The sequence below is a fragment of the Nothobranchius furzeri genome, chromosome 8, assembly GCF_043380555.1.
Source record: "Nothobranchius furzeri strain GRZ-AD chromosome 8, NfurGRZ-RIMD1, whole genome shotgun sequence".
Taxonomy (NCBI): domain Eukaryota; kingdom Metazoa; phylum Chordata; class Actinopteri; order Cyprinodontiformes; family Nothobranchiidae; genus Nothobranchius; species Nothobranchius furzeri.
In genome coordinates, this window is record NC_091748.1 from 28,958,798 (window position 1) to 28,977,563 (window position 18,766).

Below are 18,766 nucleotides of genomic sequence, written 5' to 3' on the forward strand. Positions count from 1 at the left end.
TCTCTGCTCGTTGCCGTCGGCTACTGCGCTGGTCCTGCTGTTGTTTTCTGCTCTGATCGTCGGCGTCGGCAACTGCGCTGGTCCTGCTGCTGTTTTCTTCTCTGCTCGTCGGTGTCTGCTCTGCTCGTCGGCGTCTGCGACTGCGCTGGTCCTGCTGCTGTTTGCTGCTCTGCTCATCGGGCGGCTGCACTGGTCCTGCTGGTGTTTTCTGAACTGCTCATCGGCGTCGGCGACTGCGCTGGTCCTGCTGTTGTTTTCGCCTCTGCTCGTCGGTGTCTGCGACTGCGCTGGTCCTGCTGCTGTTTTCTGCTCTGCTCGTCGGCGACTGTGCTGATCCTGCTGCTGTTTTCTGCTCTGCTCATAGGCGTCGGCAACTGTGCTGGTCCTGCTGCTGTTTTCTGCACTGCTCATCGGCGTCTGCAACTGCGCTGGTCCTGCTGCTGTTTTCTGCTCTGCTCGTCGGCGACTGCGCTGGTCCTCCTGATGTTTTCTGCACTGCTCATCGGCGTCGGCGACTACGTTGATCCTGCTGCTGTTTTCTGCTCTGCTCATTAGCGTCTGCGACTGCGCATCTCCTGCTGCTTTTTTCTGCTCTGCTCGTCGGCGTCAGCGACTGCGCTGACCCTGCTGCTGTTTTCTGCTCTGATCGTCTGCGACTGCACATCTCCTGCTGCTGTTTTTTGCTCTGCTCGTCGGCGTCAGCGACTGCGCTGATCCTGCTGCTGTTTTCTGCTCTGCTCATCGGCGTCTGCGCATCTCTTGCTGCTGTTTTTAGCTCTGCTCGTCGGCGACTGCGCTGGTCCTAATGCTGTTTTCTACTCTGATCATCGCCGTCGGCTACTGCGCTGATCCTGCTGCTGTTTTCTGCTCTGCTTGTCTGCGTCAGCGAATGCGCTGATCCTGCTGCTGATTCCTGCTCTGCTCGTCGCCGTCGGCGACTGCACTGGTCCTGCTGTTGTTCTCTGCTCTGATCGTCGCCGTCGGCGACTGCGTTGGTCCTGCTGCTGTTTTCTTCTCTGCTCGTCGGCGTCTGCTCTGCTCGTCGGCGTCTGCGACTGCGCTGGTCCTGCTGCTGTTTTCTGCGCTGCTCATCGGCGACTGCGCTGGTACTGCTGGTGTTTTCTGCACTGCTCATTGGCATCGGCGACTGCGCTGGTCCTGCTGTTGTTGTCGCCTCTGCTCGTCGGCGTCTGCGACTGCGCTGATCCTGCTGCTGTTTTCTGCTCTGCTTGTCTGCGTCAGCGAATGCGCTGATCGTGCTGCTGTTTCCTGCTCTGCTCGTCGCCGTCGGCGACTGCACTGGTCCTGCTGTTTTTTCCTGCTCTGATCGTCGCCGTCGGCGACTGCGCTGGTCCTGCTGTTGTTTTCGCCTCTGCTCGTCGGCGACTGCGCTGGTCCTGCTGTTGTTTTCGCCTCTGCTCGTCGGCGTCTGCAACTGCGCTGGTCCTGCTGCTGTTTTCTGCTCTTCTCGTCGGCGACTGTGCTGATCCTGCTGCTGTTTTCTGCTCTGCTCGTAGGCGTCGGCGACTGCGCTGGTCCTGCTGCTGTTTTCTGCACTGCTCATCGGCGTCTGCGACTGCGCTGGTCCTGCTGCTGTTTTCTGCTCTGCTCGTCGGCGACTGCGCTGGTCCTGTTGCTGTTTTCTGCACTGCTCATCGTCGTCGGCGACTACGTTGATCCTGCTGCTGTTTTCTGCTCTGCTCATTGGCGTCTGCGACTGCGCATCTCCTGCTGCTTTTCTCTGCTCTACTCGTCGGCGTCAGCAACTGCACTGACCCTCCAACTGTTTTCTGCTCTGATCGTCTGCGACTGCGCATCTCCTGCTGCTGTTTTTTGCTCTGCTCGTCGGCGTCAGCGACTGCGCTGATCCTGCTGCTGTTTTCTGCTCTGCTCATCGGCGTCTGCGACTGCGCATCTCCTGCTGCTGTTTTTTGCTCTGCTCCTTGGCGACTGTGCGGGTCCTGCTGCTGTTTTCTGCTCTGCTCTTTGGCGTCGGCTACTGCGCTGATCCTGCTGCTGTTTTCTGCTCTGCTTGTCTGCGTCAGCGAATGCGATGATCCTGCTGCTGTTTTCTGCCCTGCTCGTCGGCGTCTGCGATTGCGCATCTCCTGCTGTTGTTTTTTGCTCTGCTCGTCGGCGACTGCGCTGGTCCTGCTGTTGTTTTCTGCACTACTCATCGGCGTCGGCGACTGTGCTGGTCCTGCTGTTGTTTTCGCCTCTGCTCGTCGGCGTCTGCGACTGCGCTGGTCCTGCTGCTGTTTTCTGCTCTGCTCGTCGGCGACTCTGCTGATCCTGCTGCTGTTTTCTGCTCTGCTCGTAGGCGTCGGCGACTGCGCTGGTCCTGCTGCTGTTTTCTGCACTGCTCACCGGCGTCTGCGACTGCGCTGGTCCTGCTGCTGTTTTCTGCTCTGCTCGTCGGCGACTGCGCTGGTCCTGCTGCTGTTTTCTGCACTGCTCATTGGCGTTGGCGACTGCGTTGATCCTGCTGCTGTTTTCTGCTCTGCTCATTCGCGTCTTCGACTGCGCATCTCCTGCTGCTTTTTTTCTGCTCTGCTCGTCTGCGTCAGCGACTGCGCTGATCCTGCTGCTGTTTTCTGCTCTGCTCGTAGGCGTCGGCGACTGCGCTGGTCCTCCTGCTGTTTTCTGCACTGCTCATCGGCGTCGGCGACTGCGCTGATCCTGCTGCTGTTTTCTGCTTTGCTCGTAGGCGTCGCCGACTGCGCTGGTCCTGCTGCTGTTTTCTGCTCTGCTCGTCGGCGACTGCGCTGGTCCTGCTGCTGTTTTCTGCACTGCTCATCGGCGTCGGTGACTGCGTTGATCCTGCTGCTGTTTTCTGCTCTGCTCGTTGGCGTCTGCGACTGCGCATCTCCTGCTGCTTTTTTCTGCTCTGCTCTTCAGCGTCAGCGACTGCGCTGATCCTGCTGCTGTTTTCTGCTCTGCTCGTCGGTGTCCGCGACTACGCTGATCCTGCTGCTGTTTTCTGCTCTGCTTGTCTGCGTCAGCGACTGCGCTGACCCTGCTGCTGATTTCTGCTCTGATCGTCTGCGACTGCGCATCTCCTGCTGCTGTTTTTGCTCTGCTCGTCGGTGTCATCGACTGAGCTGATCCTGCTGCTGTTTTCTGCTCTGCTCGTCGGCGTCTGCGACTGCGCTGGTCCTGCTGCTGTTTTCTGCTCTGCTCGTCGGAGACTGCGCTGATCCTGCTGCTGTTTTCTGCTCTGCTCCTCGGCGACTGCGCTGATCCTGCTGCTGTTTTCTGCTCTGCTCGTAGGCGTCGGCGACTGCGCTGCTCCTGCTTCTGTTTTCTGCACTGCTCCTCGGTGACTGCGCTGTTCCTGCTGCTGTTTTCTGCTTTGCTCATAGGCGTCACCGACTGCGCTGGTCCTGCTGCTGTTTTCTGCTCTGCTCGTCGGCGACTGCGCTGGTCCTGCTCTTGTTTTCGCTTCTGCTCGTCGTCGTCTGCTCTGCTCATCGGCGTCTGCGACTGCGCTGTTCATGCTGCTGTTTTCTGCTCTGCTCATTGGCGTCTGCGACTGCGCATCTCCTGCTGCTTTTTTCTGCTCTGCTCGTTGGCGTCAGCGACTGCGCTGACTCTGCTGCTGATTTCTGCTCTGATCGTCTGCGACTGCGCATCTCCTGCTGCTGTTTTTTGCTCTGCTCGTCGGTGTCAGCGACTGCGCTGATCCTGCTGCTGTTTTCTGCTCTGCTCGTCGGTGTCTGCGACTGCGCTGGTCCTGCTGCTGTTTTCTGCTCTGCTCGTCGGCGACTGCGCTGATCCTGCTGCTCTTTTCTGCTCTGCTTGTAGGCGTCGCCAACTGCGCTGGTCCTGCTGCTGTTTTCTGCACTGCTCATCGGCGTCGGCGACTGCGCTGATCCTGCTGCTGTTTTCTGCTTTGCTCGTAGGCGTCGCCAACTGCGCTGGTCCTGCTGCTGTTTTCTGCTCTGCTCGTCGGCGACTGCCCTGGTCCTGCTGCTGTTTTCTGCACTGCTCATCGGCGTCGGCGACTGCGTTGATCCTGCTGCTGTTTTCTGCTCTGCTCGTCGGCGTCTGCGACTGCGCATCTCCTGCTGCTTTTTTCTGCTCTGCTCTTCAGCATCAGCGACTGCGCTGATCCTGCTGCTGTTTTCTGCTCTGCTCGTCGGTGTCAGCGACTACGCTGATCCTGCTGCTGTTTTCTGCTCTGCTCGTCGGCGTCTGCGACTGCTCTGGTCCTGCTGCTGTTTTTTGCTCTGCTCGTCGGCGTCAGCGACTGCGCTGATCCTGCTGCTGCTTTCTGCTCTGCTCGTCGGCGTCAGCGACTGCGCTGATCCTGCTGCTGCTTTCTGCTCTGCTCGTCGGCGTCTGCGACTGCGCTGGTCCTGCTGCTGTTTTCTGCTCTGCTCGTCGGCATCAGCGACTGCGCTGATGCTGTTTTCTGCTCTGCTCGTCGAGGTCAGCAACTGCGCTGATCCTGCTGCTGTTTTCTGCTCTGCTCGTCGCCGTCGGCGACTGCGCTCGTCCTGCTGTTGTTTTCTGCTCTGATCGTCGGCGTCGGCGACTGCGCTGGTCCTGCTGCTGTTTTCTGCTCTGCTCATCGGCGTCTGCGACTGCACTGACCCTGCTGCTGATTTCTGCTCTGATCGTCTGCGACTGCGCATCTCCTGCTGCTTTTTTTTGCTCTGCTCGTCGGTGTCAGTGACTGAGCTGATCCTGCTGCTGTTTTCTGCTCTGCTCGTCGGCGTCTGCGACTGCGCTGGTCCTGCTGCTGTTTTCTGCTCTACTCGTCGGCGACTGCGCTGATCCTGCTGCTGTTTTCTGCTCTGCTCGTCGGAGACTGCACTGATCCTGCTGCTGTTTTCTGCTCTGCTCGTAGGCGGCGGCAACTGCGCTGGTCCTGCTGCTGTTTTCTGCACTGCTCCTCGGCGACTGTGCTGTTCCTGCTGCTGTTTTCTGCTTTGCCTGTAGGCGTCGCCGACTGCGCTGGTCCTGCTGCTGTTTTCTGCTCTGCTCGTCGGCGACTGCGCTGGTCCTGCTGCTGTTTTCTGCACTGCTCATCGGCGTCGGCGACTGAGTTGATCCTGCAGCTTTTTTCTGCTCTGCTCGTCGGCGTCAGCGACTGCGCTGATCCTGCTGCTGTTTTCTGCTCGGCTCGTCGGTGTCAGCGACTACGCTGATCCTACTGCTGTTTTTAGCTCTGCTCGTCCGCGTCTGCGACTGCGCTGGTCCTGCTGTTGTTTTCTGCTCTGCTCGTCGGCATCAGCGACTGCTCTGATGCTGTTTTATGCTCTGCTCGTCGAGGTCAGCAACTGCGCTGATCCTGCTGCTGTTTTCTGCTCTGCTCGTCGCCGTCGGCGACTGTGCTCGTCCTGCTGTTGTTTTCTGCTCTGATCGTCGGCGTCGGCGACTGCGCTGGTCCTGCTGCTGTTTTCTGCTCTGCTCATCGGCGTCTGCGACTGCGCTGACCCTGCTGCTGATTTCTGCTCTGATTGTCTGCGACTGCGCTGATCCTGCTGCTGTTTTATGCTCTGCTCGTCGGCGTCTGCGACTGCGCTGGTCCTGCTGCTGTTTTCTGCTCTGCTCGTCGGCGACTGCGCTGATCCTGCTGCTGTTTTCTGCTCTGCTCGTCGGCGACTGCGCTGATCCTGCTGCTGTTTTCTGCACTGCTCGTCGAGGTCAGCAACTGCGCTGATCCTGCTGCTGTTTTCTGCTCTTCTCATCGCCGTCGGCGACTGCGCTGGTCCTGCTCTTGTTTTCGCTTCTGCTCGTCGGCGTCTGCTCTGCTCATTGGCGTCTGCGACTGCGCTGGTCCTGCTGCTGTTTTCTGCTCTGCTCATTGGCGTCTGCGACTGCGCATCTCCTGCTGCTTTTTTCTGCTCTGCTCGTCGGCGTCAGCGACTGCGCTGACCCTGCTGCTGTTTTCTGCTCTGATCGTCTGCGACTGTGCATCTCCTGCTGCTGTTTTTTGCTCTGCTCGTCGGCGTCAGCGACTGCGCTGACCCTGCTGCTGTTTTCTGCTCTGATCGTCTGCGACTGCACATCTCCTGCTTCTTTTTTCTGCTCTGCTCGTCAGCGTCAGCGACTGCGCTGCCCCTGCTGCTGTTTTCTGCTCTGATCGCCGGCGTCAGCGACTGCGCTGGTCCTGCTGCTGTTTTCATCTCTGCTCGTCGGCGTCTGATCTGCTCGTCGGCGTCTGCGCTGGTCCTGCTGCTGTTTTCTGCTCTGCTCGTCGGCGACTGCTCTGGTCCTGCAGTTGTTTTCGCCTCTGCTCGTCGTCGTCTGCTCTGCTCATCGGCGTCTGCGACTGCGCTGTTCATGCTGCTGTTTTCTGCTCTGCTCATTGGCATCCGCGACTGCGCATCTCCTGCTGCTTTTTTCTGCTCTGCTCGTTGGCGTCAGCGACTGCGCTGACCCTGCTGCTGATTTCTGCTCTGATCGTCTGCGACTGCGCATCTCCTGCTGCTGTTTTTTGCTCTGCTCATCGGTGTCAGCGACTGCGCTGATCCTGCTGCTGTTTTCTGCTGTGCTCGTCGGTGTCTGCGACTGCGCTGGTCCTGCTGCTGTTTTCTGCTCTGCTCGTCGGCGACTGCGCTGATCCTGCTGCTCTTTTCTGCTCTGCTTGTAGGCGTCGGCGACTGCGCTGGTCCTCCTGCTGTTTTCTGCACTGCTCATCGGCGTCGGCGACTGCGCTGATCCTGCTGCTGTTTTCTGCTTTGCTCGTAGGCGTCGCCAACTGCGCTGGTCCTGCTGCTGTTTTCTGCTCTGCTCGTCGGCGACTGCGCTGGTCCTGCTGCTGTTTTCTGCACTGCTCATCGGCGTTGGCGACTGCGTTGATCCTGCTGCTGTTTTCTGCTCTGCTCGTCGGCGTCTGCGACTGCGCATCTCCTGCTGCTTTTTTCTGCTCTGCTCTTCAGCGTCAGCGACTGCGCTGATCCTGCTGCTGTTTTCTGCTCTGCTCGTCGGTGTCAGCGACTACGCTGATCCTGCTGCTGTTTTCTGCTCTGCTCGTCGGCGTCTGCGACTGCTCTGGTCCTGCTGCTGTTTTTTGCTCTGCTCGTCGGCGTCAGCGACTGCGCTGATCCTGCTGCTGCTTTCTGCTCTGCTCGTCGGCGTCAGCGACTGCGCTGATCCTGCTGCTGCTTTCTGCTCTGCTCGTCGGCGTCTGCATACTGCGCTGGTCCTGCTGCTGTTTTCTGCTCTCCTCGTCGGCATCAGCGACTGCGCTGATGCTGTTTTCTGCTCTGCTCGTCGAGGTCAGCAACTGCGCTGATCCTGCTGCTGTTTTCTGCTCTGCTCGTCGCCGTCGGCGACTGCGCTCGTCCTGCTGTTGTTTTCTGCTCTGATCGTCGGCGTCGGCGACTGCGCTGGTCCTGCTGCTGTTTTCTGCTCTGCTCATCGGCGTCTGCGACTGCGCTGACCCTGCTGCTGATTTCTGCTCTGATCGTCTGCGACTGCGCATCTCCTGCTGCTGTTTTTTGCTCTGCTCGTCGGTGTCAGTGACTGAGCTGATCCTGCTGCTGTTTTCTGCGCTGCTCGTCGGCATCTGCGACTGCGCTGGTCCTGCTGCTGTTTTCTGCTCTACTCGTCGGCGACTGCGCTGATCCTGCTGCTGTTTTCTGCTCTGCTCGTCGGCGACTGCGCTGATCCTGCTGCTGTTTTCTGCTCTGCTCGTAGGCGTCGGCGACTGCGCTGGTCCTGCTGCTGTTTTCTGCACTGCTCCTCGGCGACTGCGCTGTTCCTGCTGCTGTTTTCTGCTTTGCCCGTAGGCGTCGCCGACTGCGCTGGTCCTGCTGCTGTTTTCTGCTCTGGTCGTCGGCGACTGCGCTGGTCCTGCTGCTGTTTTCTGCACTGCTCATCGGCGTCGGCGACTGAGTTGATCCTGCAGCTGTTTTCTGCTCTGCTCGTTGGCGTCTGCGACTGCGCATCTCCTGCTGCTTTTTTCTGCTCTGCTCGTCGGCGTCAGCGACTGCGCTGATCCTGCTGCTGTTTTTTGCTCTGCTCGTCGGCGTCAGCGACTGCGCTGACCCTGCTGCTGTTTTCTGCTCTGATCGTCTGCGACTGCGCATCTCCTGCTTCTTTTTTCTGCTCTGCTCGTCAGCGTCAGCGACTGCGCTGCCCCTGCTGCTGTTTTCTGCTCTGATCGCCGGCGTCAGCGACTGCGCTGGTCCTGCTGCTGTTTTCATCTCTGCTCGTCGGCGTCTGATCTGCTCGTCGGCGTCTGCGCTGGTCCTGCTGCTGTTTTCTGCTCTGCTCGTCGGCGACTGCTCTGGTCCTGCAGTTGTTTTCGCCTCTGCTCGTCGTCGTCTGCTCTGCTCATCGGCGTCTGCGACTGCGCTGTTCATGCTGCTGTTTTCTGCTCTGCTCATTGGCGTCTGCGACTGCGCATCTCCTGCTGCTTTTTTCTGCTCTGCTCGTTGGCGTCAGCGACTGCGCTGACCCTGCTGCTGATTTCTGCTCTGATCGTCTGCGACTGCGCATCTCCTGCTGCTGTTTTTTGCTCTGCTCGTCGGTGTCAGCGACTGCGCTGATCCTGCTGCTGTTTTCTGCTCTGCTCGTCAGTGTCTGCGACTGCGCTGGTCCTGCTGCTGTTTTCTGCTCTGCTCGTCGGCGACTGCGCTGATCCTGCTGCTCTTTTCTGCTCTGCTTGTAGGCGTCGGCGACTGCGCTGGTCCTCCTGCTGTTTTCTGCACTGCTCATCGGCGTCGGCGACTGCGCTGATCCTGCTGCTGTTTTCTGCTTTGCTCGTAGGCGTCGCCAACTGCGCTGGTCCTGCTGCTGTTTTCTGCTCTGCTCGTCGGCGACTGCGCTGGTCCTGCTGCTGTTTTCTGCACTGCTCATCGGCGTCGGCGACTGCGTTGATCCTGCTGCTGTTTTCTGCTCTGCTCGTCGGCGTCTGCGACTGCACATCTCCTGCTGCTTTTTTCTGCTCTGCTCTTCAGCGTCAGCGACTGCGCTGATCCTGCTGCTGTTTTCTGCTCTGCTCGTCGGTGTCAGCGACTACGCTGATCCTGCTGCTGTTTTCTGCTCTGCTCGTCGGCGTCTGCGACTGCTCTGGTCCTGCTGCTGTTTTTTGCTCTGCTCGTCGGCGTCAGCGACTGCGCTGATCCTGCTGCTGCTTTCTGCTCTGCTCGTCCGCGTCAGCGACTGCGCTGATCCTGCTGCTGCTTTCTGCTCTGCTCGTCGGCGTCTGCGACTGCGCTGGTCCTGCTGCTGTTTTCTGCTCTGCTCGTCGAGGTCAGCAACTGCGCTGATCCTGCTGCTGTTTTCTGCTCTGCTCGTCCCTGTCGGCGACTGCGCTCGTCCTGCTGTTGTTTTCTGCTCTGATCGTCGGCGTCGGCGACTGCGCTGGTCCTGCTGCTGTTTTCTGCTCTGCTCATCGGCGTCTGCGACTGCGCTGACCCTGCTGCTGATTTCTGCTCTGATCGTCTGCGACTGCGCATCTCCTGCTGCTGTTTTTTGCTCTGCTCGTCGGTGTCAGTGACTGAGCTGATCCTGCTGCTGTTTTCTGCGCTGCTCGTCGGCATCTGCGACTGCGCTGGTCCTGCTGCTGTTTTCTGCTCTACTCGTCGGCGACTGCGCTGATCCTGCTGCTGTTTTCTGCTCTGCTCGTCGACGACTGCGCTGATCCTGCTGCTGTTTTCTGCTCTGCTCGTAGGCGTCGGCGACTGCGCTGGTCCTGCTGCTGTTTTCTGCACTGCTCCTCGGCGACTGCGCTGTTCCTGCTGCTGTTTTCTGCTTTGCCCGTAGGCGTCGCCGACTGCGCTGGTCCTGCTGCTGTTTTCTGCTCTGGTCGTCGGCGACTGCGCTGGTCCTGCTGCTGTTTTCTGCACTGCTCATCGTCGTCGGCGACTGAGTTGATCCTGCAGCTGTTTTCTGCTCTGCTCGTTGGCGTCTGCGACTGCGCATCTCCTGCTACTTTTTTCTGCTCTGCTCGTCGGCGTCAGCGACTGCGCTGATCCTGCTGCTGTTTTCTGCTCTGCTCGTCGGTGTCAGCGACTACGCTGATCCTGCTGCTGTTTTCTGCTCTGCTCGTCGGTGTCAGCGACTACGCTGATCCTGCTGCTGTTTTCTGCTCTGCTCGTCGGCGTCTGCGACTGCGCTGGTCCTGCTGTTGTTTTCTGCTCTGCTCGTCGGCATCAGCGACTGCTCTGATGCTGTTTTATGCTCTGCTCGTCGAGGTCAGCAACTGCGCTGATCCTGCTGCTGTTTTCTGCTCTGCTCGTCGCCGTCGGCGACTGCGCTCGTCCTGCTGTTGTTTTCTGCTCTGATCGTTGGCGTCGGCGACTGCGCTGGTCCTGCTGCTGTTTTCTGCTCTGCTCATCGGCGTCTGCGACTGCGCTGACCCTGCTGCTGATTTCTGCTCTGATTGTCTGCGACTGCGCATCTCCTGCTGCTGTTTTTTGCTCTGCTCGTCGGTGTCAGCGACTGTGCTGATCCTGCTGCTGTTTTCTGCTCTGCTCGTCGGCGTCTGCAACTGCGCTGGTCCTGCTGCTGTTTTCTGCACTGCTCATCGGCGTCGGCGACTGCGTTGATCCTGCTGCTGTTTTCTGCTCTGCTTGTTGGCGTCTGCGACTGCGCATTTCCTGCTGCTTTATTCTGCTCTGCTCGTCGGCGTCAGCGACTGCGCTGATCCTGCTGCTGTTTTCTGCTCTGCTCGTCGGTGTCAGCGACTACGCTGATCCTGCTGCTGTTTTCTGCTCTGCTCATCGGCGTCGGCGACTGCGCTGGTCCTGCTGCTGTTTTCTGCACTGCTCATCGGCGACTGCGCTGGTCCTGCTGTTGTTTTCGCCTCTGCTCGTCGGCGTCTGCTCTGCTCACCGGCGTCTGCGACTGCGCTGGTCCTGCTGCTGTTTTCTGCTCTGCTTGTCGGCGACTGCGCTGGTCCTGCTGCTCTTTTCTGCACTGCTCATCGGTGTCGGCGACTGCGCTGATCCTGCTGCTGTTTTCTGCTCTGCTCGTAGAAGTCGCCGACTGCGCTGGTCCTGCTGCTGTTTTCTGCTCTGCTCGTCGGCGACTGCGCTGGTCCTGCTGCTGTTTTCTGCACTGCTCATCGGCGTCGGCGACTGCGTTGATCCTGCTGCTGTTTTCTGCTCTGCTCGTTGGCGTCTGCGACTGCGCATCTCCTGCTGCTTTTTTTAGCTCTACTCGTCTGTGTCAGCGACTGCGCTGATCCTGCTGCTGTTTTCTGCTCTGCTCGTCGGCGTCTGAGACTGCGCATCTCATGCTGCTGTTTTCTGCTCTGATCGTCGGCGTCGGCGACTGCGCTGGTCCTAATGCTGTATTCTTCTCTGCTCGTCGGCATCTGCTCTGCTCGTCGGCGTCTGCGACTGCGCTGGTCCTGCTGCTGTTTTCTGCACTGCTCATCGGAGTCGGCGACTGCACTGATCCTGCTGCTGTTTTCTGCTCTGCTCGTAGGCGTCTGTGACTGCGCTGGTCCTGCTGCTGTTTTCTGCACTGCTCATCGGCGTCGGCGACTACGCTGATCCTGCTGCTGTTTTCTGCTCTGCTCGTCGGCGTCTGCGACTGCGCTGGTCCTGCTGTTGTTTTCTGCTCTGCTCGTCGGCATCAGCGACTGCTCTGATGCTGTTTTATGCTCTGCTCGTCGAGGTCAGCAACTGCGCTGATCCTGCTGCTGTTTTCTGCTCTGCTCGTCGCCGTCGGCGACTGCGCTCGTCCTGCTGTTGTTTTCTGCTCTGATCGTTGGCGTCGGCGACTGCGCTGGTCCTGCTGCTGTTTTCTGCTCTGCTCATCGGCGTCTGCGACTGCGCTGACCCTGCTGCTGATTTCTGCTCTGATTGTCTGCGACTGCGCATCTCCTGCTGCTGTTTTTTGCTCTGCTCGTCGGTGTCAGCGACTGTGCTGATCCTGCTGCTGTTTTCTGCTCTGCTCGTCGGCGTCTGCAACTGCGCTGGTCCTGCTGCTGTTTTCTGCACTGCTCATCGGCGTCGGCGACTGCGTTGATCCTGCTGCTGTTTTCTGCTCTGCTTGTTGGCGTCTGCGACTGCGCATTTCCTGCTGCTTTATTCTGCTCTGCTCGTCGGCGTCAGCGACTGCGCTGATCCTGCTGCTGTTTTCTGCTCTGCTCGTCGGTGTCAGCGACTACGCTGATCCTGCTGCTGTTTTCTGCTCTGCTCATCGGCGTCGGCGACTGCGCTGGTCCTGCTGCTGTTTTCTGCACTGCTCATCGGCGACTGCGCTGGTCCTGCTGTTGTTTTCGCCTCTGCTCGTCGGCGTCTGCTCTGCTCACCGGCGTCTGCGACTGCGCTGGTCCTGCTGCTGTTTTCTGCTCTGCTTGTCGGCGACTGCGCTGGTCCTGCTGCTCTTTTCTGCACTGCTCATCGGTGTCGGCGACTGCGCTGATCCTGCTGCTGTTTTCTGCTCTGCTCGTAGAAGTCGCCGACTGCGCTGGTCCTGCTGCTGTTTTCTGCTCTGCTCGTCGGCGACTGCGCTGGTCCTGCTGCTGTTTTCTGCACTGCTCATCGGCGTCGGCCACTGCGTTGATCCTGCTGCTGTTTTCTGCTCTGCTCGTTGGCGTCTGCGACTGCGCATCTCCTGCTGCTTTTTTTTGCTCTACTCGTCGGTGTCAGCGACTGCGCTGATCCTGCTGCTGTTTTCTGCTCTGCTCGTCGGCGTCTGAGACTGCGCATCTCATGCTGCTGTTTTCTGCTCTGATCGTCGGCGTCGGCGACTGCGCTGGTCCTAATGCTGTATTCTTCTCTGCTCGTCGGCATCTGCTCTGCTCGTCGGCGTCTGCGACTGCGCTGGTCCTGCTGCTGTTTTCTGCACTGCTCATCGGAGTCGGCGACTGCGCTGATCCTGCTGCTGTTTTCTGCTCTGCTCGTAGGCGTCTGTGACTGCGCTGGTCCTGCTGCTGTTTTCTGCACTGCTCATCGGCGTCGGCGACTGCGCTGATCGTGCTGCTGTTTTCTGCTCTGCTCGTTGGCGTCTGCGACTGCGCATCTCCTGCTGCTTTTTTCTGCTCTGCTCGTCGGCGTCAGCTACTGTGCTGATCCTGCTGCTGTTTTCTTCTCTGCTCGTCTGTGTCTGCTCTGCTCGTCGGCGTCTGCGACTGCGCTGGTCCTGCTGCTGTTTTCTGCTCTGCTCGTCGGCGACTGCGCTGTTCCTACTGGTGTTTTCTGCACTGCTCATCGGCGTCGGCGACTGCGCTGATCCTGCTGCTGTTTTCTGCTCTGCTCGTAGGCGTCGGCGACTGCGCTGGTCCTGCTGCTGTTTTCTGCTCTGCTCGTAGGCGTCGGCGACTGCGCTGGTCCTGCTGCTGTTTTCTGCACTGCTCATCGGCGTAGGTGACTGTTCTGATCCTGCTGCTGTTTTCTGCTCTGCTCGTAGGCGTCGCTGACTGCGCTTGTCCTGCTGCTGTTTTCTGCTCTGCTCGTCGGCGACTGCGCTGGTCCTGGTTCTGTTTTCTGCACTGCTCAACGGCGTCGGCGACTGAGTTGATCCTGCTGCTGTTTTCTGCTCTGCTCATTGTCGTCTGCGACTGCGCATCTCCTGCTGCTTTTTTTTGCTCTACTCGTCGGTGTCAGCGAATGCGCTGATCCTGCTGCTGTTTTCTGCTCTGCTCGTCGGCGTCTGAGACTGCGCATCTCCTGCTGCTGTTTTCTGCTCTGATCATCGGCGACTGCGCTGGTCCTGCTGCTGTTTTCTTCTCTGCTCGTCGGCGTCTGCTCTGCTTGTCAGCGTCTGTGACTGCGCTGGTCTTGCTGCTGTTTTCTCCTCTGCTCGTCGGCGACTGCGCTGGTCCTGCTGCTGTTTTCTGCACTGCTCATCGGAGTCGGCGACTGCGCTGATCCTGCTGCTGTTTTCTGCTCTGCTCGTAGGCGTCGGTGACTGTGCTGGTCCTGCTGCTGTTTTCTGCACTGCTCATCGGCGTCACCGACTGCGCTGGTCCTGCTGCTGTTTTCTGCTCTGCTCGTCGGCGACTGCATTGGTCCTGCTGCTGTTTTCTTCACTGCTCATCGGCGTCGGCGACTGCGTTGATCCTGCTGCTGTTTTCTGCTCTGCTCGTTGGCGTCTACGACTGCGCATCTCCTGCTGCTTTTTTCTGCTCTGCTCGTCGACGTCAGCGACTGCGCTGATCCTGCTGCTGTTTTCTGCTCTGCTCGTAGGCGTCGGCGACTGCGCTGTTCCTGCTGCTGATTTCTGCACTGCTCATCGGCGTCGGCGACTGCGTTGATCCTGCTGCTGTTTTCTGCTCTGCTCGTTGGCGTCCGCGACTGCGCAACTCCTACTGCTTTTTTTTGCTCTACTCGTCGGCGTCAGCGACTGTGCTGATCCTGCTGCTGTTTTCTGCTCTGCTCGTCGGCGTCTGAGACTGTGCATCTCCTGCTGCTGTTTTCTGCTCTGCTCGTAGGCGTCGGCGACTGCGCTTGTCCTGCTGCTGTTTTCTGCACTGCTCATCGGCGTCGGCGACTGTGCTGATCCTGTTGCTGTTTTCTGCTCTGCTCATCGGCGACTGCGCTGGTCCTGCTGCTGTTTTCTGCACTGCTCATCGACGTCGGCGACTGTGCTGATCCTGCTGCTGTTTTCTGCTCTGCTCGTCGGCGACTGCGCTGGTCCTGCTGCTGTTTTCTGCACTGCTCATCGGCGTCGGCGACTGCGTTGATCCTGCTGCGTTTTTCTGCACTGCTTGTCGCGGTCGGCGACTGCGTTGATCCTGCTGCTGTTTTCTGCTCTGCTCGTTGGCGTCCGCGACTGCGCAACTCCTACTGCTTTTTTTTGCTCTACTCGTCGGCGTCAGCGACTGTGCTGATCCTGCTGCTGTTTTCTGCTCTGCTCGTCGGCGTCTGAGACTGTGCATCTCCTGCTGCTGTTTTCTGCTCTGCTCGTAGGCGTCGGCGACTGCGCTTGTCCTGCTGCTGTTTTCTGCACTGCTCATCGGCGTCGGCGACTGTGCTGATCTTGTTGCTGTTTTCTGCTCTGCTCATCGGCGACTGCGCTGGTCCTGCTGCTGTTTTCTGCACTGCTCATGGGCGTCGGCGACTGTGCTGATCCTGCTGCTGTTTTCTGCTCTGCTCGTCGGCGACTGCGCTGGTCCTGCTGCTGTTTTCTGCACTGCTCATCGGCGTCGGCGACTGCGTTGATCCTGCTGCGTTTTTCTGCACTGCTTGTCGCGGTCGGCGGCTGCGCTGGTCCTGCTGTTGTTTTCTGCTCTGATCGCCGGCGTTGGCGACTGCGCTGGTCCTGCTGCTGTTTTCTTCTCTGCTCGTCGGCGTCTGCTCTGCTTGTCGGCGTCTGCGCTGGTCCTGCTGGTGTTTTCTGCACTGCTCATCGGCGTCGGCGACTGCGCTGGTCCTGCTATTGTTTTCGCCTCTGCTCGTCGGCGTCTGCTCTGCTCATCGTCGTTTGCGACTGCGCTGGTCCTGCTGCTGTTTTCGGCTCTGCTCGTCGGCGACTGCGCTGTTCCTGCTGCTGTTTTCTGCACTGCTCATCGGCGTCTGCGACTGCGTTGATCCTGCTGCTGTTTTCTGCTCTGCTCGTAGGCGTAGGCGTCGGCGACTGCGCTGGTCCTGCTGCTGTTTTCTTCACTGCTCATCGGCGTCTGCGACTGCGTTGATCCTGCTGCTGTTTTCTGCTCTGCTCGTAGGCGTAGGCGTCGGCGACTGCGCTGGTCCTGCTGCTGTTTTCTGCACTGCTCATCGGCGTCGGCGACTGCGCTGATCCTGCTGCTGTTTTCTGCTCTGCTCGTAGGCGTCGCCGACTGTGCTGGTCCTGCTGCTGTTTTCTGCTCTGCTCGTCGGCGACTGCGTTGATCCTGCTGCTGTTTTCTGCTCTGCTCGTCGGCGACTGCGCTGGTCCTGCTGCTGTTTTCTGCACTGCTCATCGGCGTCGGTGACTGCGTTGATCCTGCCGCTTTTTTCTGCTCTGCTCGTAGGCGTCGGCGACTGCGCTGGTCCTGCTGCTGTTTTCTGCACTGCTCATCGGCGTCGGCGACTGCGCTGATCCTGCTGCTGTTTTCTGCTCTGCTCGTAGGCGTCGGCGACTGCGCTGGTCCTGCTGCTGTTTTCTGCTCTGCTCGTAGGCGTCGGCGACTGCGCTGGTCCTGCTGCTGTTTTCTGCACTGCTCATCGGCGTAGGTGACTGTTCTGATCCTGCTGCTGTTTTCTGCTCTGCTCGTAGGCGTCGCCGACTGCGCTTGTCCTGCTGCTGTTTTCTGCTCTGCTCGTCGGCGACTGCGCTGGTCCTGGTTCTGTTTTCTGCACTGCTCAACGGCGTCGGCGACTGCATTGATCCTGCTGCTGTTTTCTGCTCTGCTCGTTGGCGTCTGCGACTGCGCATCTCCTGCTGCTTTTTTTTTGCTCTACTCGTCGGTGTCAGCGACTGCGCTGATCCTGCTGCTGTTTTCTGCTCTGCTCGTCGGCGTCTGAGACTGCGCATCTCCTGCTGCTGTTTTCTGCTCTGATCGTCGGCGACTGCGCTGGTCCTGCTGCTGTTTTCTTCTCTGCTCGTCGGCGTCTGCTCTGCTTGTCAGCGTCTGTGACTGCGCTGGTCTTGCTGCTGTTTTCTCCTCTGCTCGTCGGCGACTGCGCTGGTCCTGCTGCTGTTTTCTGCACTGCTCATCGGAGTCGGCGACTGCGCTGATCCTGCTGCTGTTTTCTGCTCTGCTCGTAGGCGTCGGTGACTGTGCTGGTCCTGCTGCTGTTTTCTGCACTGCTCATCGGCGTCGGCGACTGCGCTGATCCTGCTGCTGTTTTCTGCTCTGCTCGTAGGCGTCGCCGACTGCGCTGGTCCTGCTGCTGTTTTCTGCTCTGCTCGTCGGCGACTGCGCTGGTCCTGCTGCTGTTTTCTTCACTGCTCATCGGCGTCGGCGACTGCGTTGATCCTGCTGCTGTTTTCTGCTCTGCTGGTTGGCGTCTACGACTGCGCATCTCCTGCTGCTTTTTTCTGCTCTGCTCGTCGGCGTCCGCGACTGCGCTGGTCCTGCTGCTGATTTCTGCACTGCTCATCGGCGTCGGTGACTGCGTTGATCCTGCTGCTGTTTTCTGCTCTGCTCATTGGCGTCCGCGACTGCGCAACTCCTACTGCTTTTTTTTGCTCTACTGGTCGGCGTCAGCGACTGTGCTGATCCTGCTGCTGTTTTCTGCTCTGCTCGTCGGCGTCTGAGACTGCGCATCTCCTGCTGCTGTTTTCTGCTCTGCTCGTAGGCGTCGGCGACTGCGCTTGTCCTGCTGCTGTTTTCTGCACTGCTCATCGGCGTCGGCGACTGTGCTGATCCTGCTGCTGTATTCTGCTCTGCTCGTCGGCGACTGCGCTGGTCCTGCTGCTGTTTTCTGCACTGCTCATCGGCGTCGGTGACTGTGCTGATCCTGCTGCTGTTTTCTGCTCTGCTCGTCGGCGACTGCGCTGGTCCTGCTGCTGTTTTCTGCACTGCTCATCAGCGTCGGCGACTGCGTTGATCCTGCTGCTGTTTTCTGCACTGCTTGTCGCGGTCGGCGGCTGCGCTGGTCCTGCTGTTGTTTTCTGCTCTGATCGCCGGCGTCGGCGACTGCGCTGGTCCTGCTGCTGTTTTCTTCTCTGCTCGTCGGCGTCTGCTCTGCTTGTCGGCGTCTGCGCTGGTCCTGCTGGTGTTTTCTGCACCGCTCATCGGCGTCGGCGACTGCGCTGGTCCTGCTGTTGTTTTCGCCTCTGCTCGTCGGCGTCTGCTCTGCTCATCGTCGTTTGCGACTGCGCTGGTCCTGCTGCTGTTTTCTGCTCTGCTCGTCGGCGACTGCGCTGTTCCTGCTGCTGTTTTCTGCACTGCTCATCAGCGTCTGCGACTGCGCTGATCCTGCTGCTGTTTTCTGCTCTGCTCGTAGGCGTCACCGACTGCGCTGGTCCTGCTGCTGTTTTCTTCACTGCTCATCGGCGTCTGCGACTGCGTTGATCCTGCTGCTGTTTTCTGCTCTGCTCGTAGGCGTAGGCGTCGGCGACTGCGCTGGTCCTGCTGCTGTTTTCTGCACTGCTCATCGGCGTCGGCGACTGCGCTGATCCTGCTGCTGTTTTCTGCTCTGCTCGTAGGCGTCGCCGACTGTGCTGGTCCTGCTGCTGTTTTCTGCTCTGCTCGTCGGCGACTGCGTTGATCCTGCTGCTGTTTTCTGCTCTGCTCGTCGGCGACTGCGCTGGTCCTGCTGCTGTTTTCTGCACTGCTCATCGGCGTCGGTGACTGCGTTGATCCTGCTGCTGTTTTCTGCTCTGCTCGTAGGCGTCGGCGACTGCGCTGGTCCTGCTGCTGTTTTCTGCACTGCTCATCGGCGTCGGCGACTGCGCTGATCCTGCTTCTGTTTTCTGCTCTGCTCGTCGGCAACTGCGCTGGACCTGCTGCTGTTTTCTGCACTGCTCATCGGCGTTGGCGACAGCGTTGATCCTGCCGCTTTTTTCTGCTCTGCTCGTCGGCGTCAGCGACTGCGCTGATCCTGCTGCTGTTTTCTGCTCTGCTCGTCGGCGTCTGCGACTGCGCATCTCTTGCTGCTGTGTTTTGCTCTGCTCATCGGCGTCAGCGACTGGGCTGATCCTGCTGCTGTTTTCTGCTGTGCTCGTCTGCGTCAGCGAATGCGCTGATCCTGCTGCTGTTTCCTGCTCTGCTCGTCGCCATCGGCGACTTCACTGGTCCTGCTGTTGTTTTCTGCTCTGATCGCCGGCGTCAGCGACTGCGCTGGTCCTGCTGCTGTTTTCTGCTCTGCTCGTTGGCGACTGGGCTGGTCCTGCTGCTGTTTTCTGCACTGCTCATCGGCGTCGGCGACTGCGCTGATCCTGCTGCTGTTTTCTGCTCTGCTCGTAGGCGTCGGCGACTGCG